This window comes from Brassica napus, chromosome A9, assembly GCF_020379485.1.
Source record: "Brassica napus cultivar Da-Ae chromosome A9, Da-Ae, whole genome shotgun sequence".
In the NCBI taxonomy this organism is placed as follows: domain Eukaryota; kingdom Viridiplantae; phylum Streptophyta; class Magnoliopsida; order Brassicales; family Brassicaceae; genus Brassica; species Brassica napus.
The window spans coordinates 23,025,686-23,036,006 of NC_063442.1; positions in this window are offsets into that span (position 1 = coordinate 23,025,686).

Here is a 10,321-nt window from a genome sequence, read left to right on the forward strand (position 1 = left end):
CAACCATCTCCACCGTCACAATCTCGACGGTCCGAAACGTCAGCGACCCGACGTTCTCCCAGCAGGTCTCAGTCTCAAGACTCTGCGAGTACAGAAAGTCCAGAAGCTGTGGAACCGACGCTCTCTGATGAGCAGACTCGTTTACTCAACCAACTGCTATCCCAGCCAAACCGGGGCACTGACATACCAATCCTTTCTCCAACCTTTGAGCCTGGAACAACATGGTAACTATTTTTGTTTATGTGTTTTGAGTGTTATATATATTTTTAAAGAACTCGACTTGTCAATTTGTGAATACTTGGAGTGATTGTTGATGTTATTTACTTGAGGCTTTGCTACTGTAATATTAATTACTTGCATTTTCGTTAGTCACTGGTTCTTTAATTGAGGCTTTGCTACTGTAAGATTAATATTTGGAGTGATTGTTGATGTTATATACTGTTGGGGTTAAAAACGGTTACGACAAATTTAACATCCAAAACATCCGAGGAAGAAAGTGAGAATTTCTCCGAAGAGTACTTTTCGAAAAATAGACTCTTTCTTACGAAAAAGCTTTACGGAAGAAAGAATCGAGATGCCCGACGAAGGCTCGAAACAGGTCGCTACGTAGCGACCGAGCTCGAGCCAAAGCTCGGTCGCTACGTAGCGGCCGAGCGATAGTCCCGCTCGGTCGCTACGTAGCGACCGAGCGCTCGTCCCGCTCGGTCGCTACGTAGCGACCGAGCGCTCATCCCGCTCGGTCGCTACGTAGCGACCGAGCTCGAGCCAAAGCTCGGTCGCTACGTAGCGACCGAGCGCTCGTCCCGCTCGGTCGTTACATAGCGACCGAGCTCAGCCAAGCTCGGTCGCTACGTAGCGACCGAGCTCGAGCCAAAGCTCGGTCGCTACGTAGCGACCAAGCACTCGTCTCACTCGGTCGCTACGTAGCAACCGGGCTTGAGCCAAAGTTTGGTCGCTGTGTAGCGATTGAACCTTTCCGAACATCGATACGACACCAGTCCATGCATTCTCGTCAAACCTTCGAATGCTATCTCCCGAAGACCGTAGCAAGCTCAGTCCATGTTTCCCGCTGTTCTAATTCATCGATCAAACTTTGCGGATTAGAAACCGCGGAAAACTCGTAGTAAACGTGTCGAGTCGGAAAACGGCCCAAAGGGACCTAAAACACGATTCAAAGCCCATCCTACGATTTTCCTAACCAAAAGCCCGTAAACCACAGCATGGTTTACGCTTGGCCCACGAGGAAGGATAAATGTCAAGTTTCCGCGGATAAATACGGAAGTTTCGAAGATAATCATGAAGATCGGGAAGAATGGAAAATCTCCATTTTATGCTATGACGGCTTAAGGGCAGAAGAGTAAAAACGTAAACCGACCTTGGAGCTAGTATATAAGGAGTCCTAGGCGAGGAGCAGAAGGGAGAACTTTTTTCAGAGCAAGCTTAGCACTTAGAGCAATTTAGGCAATTTTCCGTTTTTGTTATTTCGAGCTGCGACTCAATTAGGTTTAGCCGTCTTAGGGTTGCTAGAACTAGGAATCTCGCCGACAGCTCTCGAGCCCAGGCTTATACCTTGTTGTAACGCTCATACGCAGATTCGGAATAAGATCTACTTTGCTCTCTTTTCGATTTCTTATTTTTATTGTTGTTATTCTCGTGTTCTGATTGCTTGACGTGTGGTAATTAACAGATATCCGGGTCCTCTGGGAAATTAGGGTTTTCCTAGTTTCCTTATTTAAACGGAAATCGACAGTGTGAATTTCGGTTCCCACAGTTTGGCGCTAGAAGGAGGGGGACTTACGGATCAATCTAACCCGCAAAAGCCACTCAACGATCAGGAACGATATGCGAGATTCGACTTGCGTGAACGTCATCTCATTCAAGGGGGGAGAAACGATCAATCGAGCCAAATCTCGAAACGATCTCCTTGTTATCAAGTTGACGATTCGAGATATCGACGTCGCTAGAGTACTAATCGATACCGGAAGCTCGGCCTATATCATCTTCAAAGACACTCTTGAAAAGATGGGGATCAGTCAATCCGAAATCGCGAAATACCCAAGCCCACTGCTAGGACTTTTGGGGGAAACGACCATGGCCTATGGATCGATTAGACTCGCTGTCAAAGCCGGAACCGTGACGAACATCACAGAGTTTCTAGTCGTTGACCACCCCGCATCTTACAACGTTATCATGGGGACGCCATGGCTGAACACCATGCGCGCAATCCCATCAACCTACCATCTTTGCCTCAAGTTCCCGACCCCTAACGGAGTCGAGGTAATCTGGGGAAATCCAAGAGTTTCGCAGGTTTGTTTCGCCGCGGAACTAAAACGAAAGAGACCGATCCTCGAAATTACTCCTAAGAAAGCGGAGAAAAAGACCTCCAGCAAAGATACGCGAAGTCAGGATTCAGCGGAATTCTTCTGGCAATCTCGTATCATCGCAGCTCTAGATGAAAAACGCGAGCCAACATGTGAACCCGTGGTAACGATCTGTCTCGACGAAGCCTTCCCAGAACGCTGCGTCGAGATTGGAGCCAATCTCCACGAGCCTTTAAGGACAGAACTCATAACCTGTCTTAAAAAGAACCTTAACACTTTCGCATGGGCTGCGGAAGATATGCCAGGAATCGACATTAACATAACATGTCACGAGCTGAATATCGACCCAACATTCAAACCCGTCAAACAGAAAAGACGAAAGCTGGGACCCGAACGTGCTGCCGCAGTAAACGATGAGGTCGAAAAGCTGCTTAAAGTTGGGTCGATAACGGAAGTAAGATACCCGGACTGGCTCGCCAACCCCGTAGTAGTCAAAAAGAAAAACGGGAAGTGGCGAGTTTGCGTAGATTTTACCGACCTAAACAAGGCATGTCCAAAGGATAGCTTCCCTCTACCACATATCGATCGATTGGTAGAAGCAACAGCGGGCAACGAACTCTTATCCTTCATGGATGCCTTCTCAGGTTATAATCAAATTAGGATGAATCCCGACGATCGTGAGAAGACTGCGTTCATTACCGATCGCGGAACTTATTGCTATAAGGTAATGCCCTTCGGCCTCAAAAACGCTGGAGCAACTTACCAACGACTCGTGAACCGAATGTTCTCCAAACAACTCGGAAAAACGATGGAAGTTTATATCGACGACATGCTCGTCAAATCCCTCAAAGCAAGAGATCACGTGTCACATCTCGAAGAATGCTTTGCACAACTAAACTCCCATAACATGAAGCTCAACCCGACGAAATGTAGATTCGCCGTGGCATCAGGAGAATTCCTCGGCTACTTGGTCACCAACCGCGGCATCGAAGCAAATCCAAAACAGATCAACGCACTAATCGAGATGGCTTCACCAAAGAACAAGCGGGAGGTCCAAAGACTGACCGGTAGAATTGCAGCACTTAACCGATTTATTTCACGATCAACAGATAAGTGCCTGCCCTTCTACGACGTCCTGCGAGGAAATAAAAAATTCGAATGGTCGGAAGAGTGCGAAAACGCCTTCCAACAGCTGAAGCGTTATTTAGCTACTCCTCCAGTCCTCGCAAAACCCGTGGAAGGGGAGCCTTTATTCTTGTACATCGCGGTATCGGCAACGGCCGTAAGCGGAGTCCTGATCAGGGAAGAACGCGGAGAGCAGAAACCTATTTTCTACATAAGCAAAACCTTGCTGGATGCCGAATCTAGGTATCCGTTGATGGAAAAATTGGCATGCGCGGTCGTAACATCGGCCCGAAAACTAAGACCATATTTCCAATCCCACACGATTGTCATCCTCACGACTTTTCCCTTGCGGACAATTTTGCATAGCCCAAGTCAATCAGGTCGATTGGCTAAGTGGGCGGTCGAGTTGAGCGAGTATGACATCGAATACCGACCAAGGACGAGCGCAAAATCACAAGTGCTCGCAGACTTCTTAGTCGAACTTCCAACGGGAGCAATAACCAATGAGGAACCAAATTCCACCTGGCTCCTCCACGTCGACGGATCCTCATCCAAGCAAGGATCGGGTATCGGGATCCGTCTCACATCTCCAACGAGCGAGATCTTGGAACAATCGTTCAGGCTGGAATTCCATGCCTCAAACAACGAGGCCGAATACGAAGCATTAATCGCAGGGTTACGTTTGGCTCACGGCTTAAAAATATGTAATCTCCACGCCTACTGCGACTCCCAGTTAGTGGCCAGTCAATTCAGCGGAGAGTATGAAGCTAGAGACGAACGGATGGACGCGTACCTCAAACTGGTCCAAGGTCTAGCTCAAGACTTCGACTGTTTCGCCCTTACCCGGATCCCCCGACGCAAGCAAGTCTCGGTCGTTCCCGCGCAAGTCCTGCTCTATCGCTCGGATCCCCCGTTCCGAGAATGTCCAAGCGGACGCCCTCGCGGCCTTAGCATCAAGTTCCGATCCAGGACTCAAAAGGGTAATTCCAGTCGAATTCATCGAACATCCAAGTATCGGACCACCAGTCGTTGTCAATCTCATAGAGGGTCAAGACGACGAGGAAGAAGAAGTTACGATACCACCATCATCGGAGCAATCTAATTACGGCTGTGATACCCCATGGCTTCAGACGATTCGAGACTACATTATCGACGGGCAACTGCCCGCCGAAAAATGGGCAGCTCGCAAGATCCGAACACAGGCCGCACGCTACGTAACAGTGGACGGCGAAATCTACAAATGGAGATTCTCCGGACCACTCCTGACGTGCCTGGAAGGAGAAAAGGCAAGGAAAGTAATGGAGGAAATACATTCCGGCTCATGCGGCAACCATTCCGGCGGAAGATCGCTAGCCGTGAAAATCAAACGCCACGGATACTATTGGCCAACAATGATCGGAGATTGCGAGAAATTCGCACGAAAATGCGAAAAATGCCAAAGGCATGCGCCAACTATCCGACAACCGGCCGAAGTTCTTTCCTCCATCACATCGCCTTATCCCTTTATGCGCTGGGCCATGGATATTGTCGGACCTCTGCATAATTCAAAGCAAAAGCGTTTCCTTCTAGTCCTTACCGATTTTTTCTCAAAATGGGTAGAGGCGGACTCGTACGCAAGTATAAAAGACGTCCAAGTCGAGAATTTCGTATGGAGAAACATCATCTGTAGGCATGGAGTTCCTTACGAAATCGTAACCGATAACGGGTCTCAATTCATTTCCACCCGATTCGAGGCATTCTGCGAAAAGTGGAAGATACGACTCAACAAGTCAACTCCCAGATATCCGCAGTGCAACGGACAGGCTGAAACAATCAACAAGACCATTCTCGACGGACTGAAGAAACGCTTGGAGGCCAAAAAAGGTAGATGGGCCGACGAACTCGAGGGAGTCCTCTGGTCTCACCGTACCACCCCAAGGCGAGCAACGGGAGAAACTCCCTTCGCCCTGGTATACGGCACAGAGTGCATGATTCCCGCAGAAGTAGAATTTCCCGGTGTTCGAAGAAGGTTCTTACCTGAACGAGAGGAACTCAACAATGCTATGCTCTTGGACGACCTCGACCTCATTAACGAACGCCGGGATCGAGCGCTCATCCGAATTCAAAACTACCAGCACGCCGCTGCAAGATACTATAATTCCAACGTACGGAATCGTAGGTTCAATCAGGGAGATCTGGTCCTTCGCAAAGTCTTCCAAAACACCGCTGAACGAAACGCGGGAAAACTCGGAGCAAACTGGGAAGGTCCCTATAAAATCGAAAAAGTCGTCCGACCAGGTTCTTACGAAATAGCCAACATGCAGGGTATAAAAATCCCTAGAACCTGGAATGCGATGCATCTCAAAAAATACTATAACTAAACAAACCAACTCGCAATCACTGAACTACGAGACGGCTTGATCTCCGCAAGGAGTACGTAGGCAGTTTGCCGAAAGGCAAATTCAGCTGCCCCCCCTCATTAAAAAAAGGGGGGGAGTGGGTACGTATACTCGTATACTCCCAAAAAATCGAAAAAAATTCTTACCACACTTTTGGTGTTTTCGACTTATCAAAACATCCTCACCCGCGAAATCGCAACGAGGTCTTCGGAAATCAGTCGGCCGCTTAGGAGAATCAACCTTTAGCATCGCGAGACGTCGCAAAAGATGCCTCAAAGTTGGTTTCTTCCGAGCAAACGAAATCTCCGCAAAAAGACACATACACACACACATTAACATTTATTTTGCGCAAAATAATCAAAACAACGGCACACGCCACCAAGTCCGATGCTGATCACATCGAACTCACAAACGTCCTAAACAGACATAGACATCTCGCGGAGATGACTCTCTTACATCCGACACAAGGATAATAGCGCTATAAAAGAAATCCAAAATTTTGGTCTAGCACTTCCGGTCTCCGGAGAGATGCTCGATTCATATCAAACAAGTCGTATAAGCCGAGAACTTTTCGCGGACTTTACATCCATACGAATCAGGAAGAAATCACGACAGGAAAAACGATAGCCGGTTAGTCACCGCACAATCCTTAAACCGAAAGTAAACCTAGGTCTTGCCCTAAACCCAGCGCACTGGTCTCTAACATCTCAAAGGCATGATATCAAAAGATACGAGATTCTTAAACCACGCCTCTATGTTTACGTTCGATACCTTCAGCACCCCCGCAGAGTTCACATCTCGCGGAAGAACTCTCGAAACAGGTCTCGAATAAAACATTCCACAATTGAAGAAGGATATGAGACGACAACTCATCACCTTCCTCCCCACTATTCACAAGTTCATAAAAAATCGTTATCCGATTATCATATCATAAAGCGGCAGAGCGGCAGGGATTCAAAGCCACACACGGCCAGTCTCGAAATACAAACAAGGCCATTCAAGGCCGAAACATAAGAACATAAAAAAAAAAAATCTCTCGCAAGAGATCTAACCCAAGTCACCCTCAGAACTTACGCCCCCTCTTCACCCGCTGCCTCGTCCGAGCCTGGAGCCGCGTCACTTCCGTTCTCTCCGACCATCGGGTCTTTCCCCTCTGGGTCTTCTGAACACGTCGGAAGGAAGCACGCGGATTTCAGGTCGGCTAGGATGAGACCGAAATCCCCATCCTCGGCCGCCATATCTCCCTTTCAGTCGGATAGCCGGGCCTCTTCGGCCTCTTCGGCCTCCAAGGTCGGGGGAGTCTCACTTTGGAACGACCGAACTACGGCCATCCCGCCCTCAATCGTCGCCAAAGCGAGATCCCTGCTCCGGATACACTCGAGGGAACCCAGGGAAGCAGAAATCCTCGCCAAGCGAGCTTGAAACTCCGCACGAAGAGCATCCGTAGCCTGTTGGATCCCGCGGCGCGCTAGTCCCGCGTCACTCTCGATCTGACGCTGGAGTCGGCGCACCTCCGAGGATTTGGCCTTCCTGGCCTTCTTTTCCTTGAGCAAGGAACTCGCCGTCTTCCCAAGGTCCCTCTCAAGCTCTCCTATCGCAACCTCGAGCTTCGACACTTTCGCAGAGTGAGAGTCCTCGACAGCCGTCAACATAGCCTCGGTTTCGGACCATCTGCCCTGAAGCTCCACCAACTCCCCGGAAAGGCGACTGGTCTCGGAACCACATTCGCTGATCATCCCATCGATCAACGATATGAACTGCGAACGGTAAAAATTCTTAAGACTAAGTCCGTGAAAAGAATGCACGAAAGACGATCGAGAATTCAAACAAGAAACAAACCTTTCCGCGAAGTCCCGATGCTAGGCTCGATCCACCTCGCTGCGAAGTCTCTCCATCACCGCTCTTGGCAAGTTTCCTTTTCCGACTCTTAGGCTGAGTAGCCAGGACAGCGCTAGGAGCACGCAATGCCAGGACGATTTCTTTTCTGGCTGGAGGCGGAGGCATAGAGTCAGCGGCTCTCTCTCTGTCCTCGACGAGGATCGGAGTCGTAGAAGATCCCGCAGGAAGGGCTTGCGGGAGAAGAGCCGCGACGTCGGTCCCATGACACGGAGCAACGACCTGCGCGGAAGAAGACGGAAACTCGGAGCCAGTTTGAGCCAATCCTTTCTCGGCTTGGCGACGAACTAGTTTCTCTCGGAAAGAAAGATGACCGGCAACACAAGCCGGCGCTTCCGCCGGAGAAGTTGGAACCGGAGCCAGAGAAGTGGCCTCACCCATCTCGACGTCGGAATCCTTCTTATCACCTTGGGAAGAAGACATGTTGAGACGAAAGTTATGAAACTAGAGAGGTTTTTGAAGAAATGAAGAAGGGAAGGTGTGGAGAAAATGAATGGCAAGAACTCACTACTTATAGAATTATGGGTTCGGAATGTCGTCTCGACAACTTTTTTCCGCGGAATTTTAAATGTAAATTTCGTCTAATACACTTAACCTTGTCAAAATCACCTATCCACCCGCTAGAGTCACGACTCTAAACGGGCTGGGGGGCTAACTGTTGGGGTTAAAAACGGTTACGAAAAATTTAACATCCAAAACATCCGAGGAAGAAAGTGAGAATTTCTCCGAAGAGTACTTTTCGAAAAATAGACTCTTTCTTACGAAAAAGCTTTACGGAAGAAAGAATCGAGATGCCCGACGAAGGCTCGAAACAGGTCGCTACGTAGCGACCGAGCTCAGCCAAGCTCGGTCGCTACGTAGCGACCGAGGGCTCGTCCCGCTCGGTCGCTACGTAGCGACCGAGCTCAGCCAAGCTCGGTCGCTACGTAGCGACCGAGCGCTCGTCCCGCTCGGTCGTTACGTAGCGACCGAGCGCTCGTCCCGCTGGGTCGCTACGTAGCGACCGAGCGATCGTCCCGCTCGGTCGCTACGTAGCGACCGAGCTCGAGCCAAAGCTCGGTCGCTACGTAGCGACCGAGCTCGAGCCAAAGCTCGGTCACTACGTAGCGACCGAGCACTCGTCTCACTCGGTCGCTACGTAGCGACCGAGCGCTCGTCCCGCTCGGTCGCTACGTAGCGACCGAGCGCTCGTCCCGCTCGGTCGCTACGTAGCGACCGAGCACTCGTCTCACTCGGTCGTTACGTAGCAACCGGGCTTGAGCCAAAGTTCGGTCGCTGTGTAGCGATTGAACCTTTCCGAACATCGATACGACACCAGTCCATGCATTCTCGTCAAACCTTCGAATGCTATCTCTCGAAGACCGTAGCAAGCTCAGTCCATGTTTCCCGCTGTTCTAATTCATCGATCAAACTTCGCGGATTAGAAACCGCGGAAAACTTGTAGTAAACGTGTCGAGTCGGAAAAACGGCCCAAAGGGACCTAAAACACGATTCGAAGCCCATCCTACGATTTTCCTAACCAAAAGCCCGTAAACCACAGCATGGTTTACGCTTGGCCCACGAGGAAGGATAAATGTCAAGTTTCCGCGGATAAATACGGAAGTTTCGAAGATAATCATGAAGATCGGGAAGAATGGAAAATCTCCATTTTATGCTATGACGGCTTAAGGGCAGAAGAGTAAAAGCGTAAACCGACCTTGGAGCTAGTATATAAGGAGTCCTAGGCAAGGAGCAGAAGGGAGAACTTTTTTCAGAGCAAACTTAGCACTTAGAGCAATTTAGGCAATTTTCCGTTTTTGTTATTTCGAGCTGCGACTCAATTAGGTTTAGCCGTCTTAGGGTTGCTAGAACTAGGAATCTCGCCGACAGCTCTCGAGCCCAGGCTTATACCTTGTTGTAACGCTCATACGCAGATTCGGAATAAGATCTACTTTGCTCTCTTTTCGATTTCTTATTTTTATCGTTGTTATTCTCGTGTTCTGATTGCTTGACGTGTGGTAATTAACAGATATCCGGGTCCTCTGGGATATTAGGGTTTTCCTAGTTTCCTTATTTAAACGGAAATCGACAGTGTGAATTTCGGTTCCCACATATACTTGAGGCTTGACGAGTCACTGGTTTCTGTGTTTGGAGTGATTGTTGATGTTATTTACTTACATTTTCGCTAGTCACTGGTTCTTTAATTGACTTTGGCTTGCTTTGGTTGGCTTTGTCACTGAATAATTACTTGTGTTTCACTCTAACATATTCATTATTTTGCTTCTGTGTTTTGAGGTTTGGTCCTGACAAAGGGAAACTGACCCGGAGGATCACAAAGACTTTTACAAAAAAGTTTGATGAAGCTTATTACAGTTGGAGTGTTGTGCCTCAGAACAAAAGAGAGACGATATTTGTAGAATTTGCAGTTAAGTTTTATCTTCTATATTTAATAGAGAAAAAGACTAGGATAGCACCAAACCAAGTTTTTGTTCCCAAAGTAGCACTCAAGGCTCAAAGTCACAAAAATAGGTTTCATTAAAGAGGTAAATATACACTTATACCCATTGGGTTAATTAATCCAAACCTTAGGGTTTAGAGTTAAGGGGGTGGGGTTTTGGAATT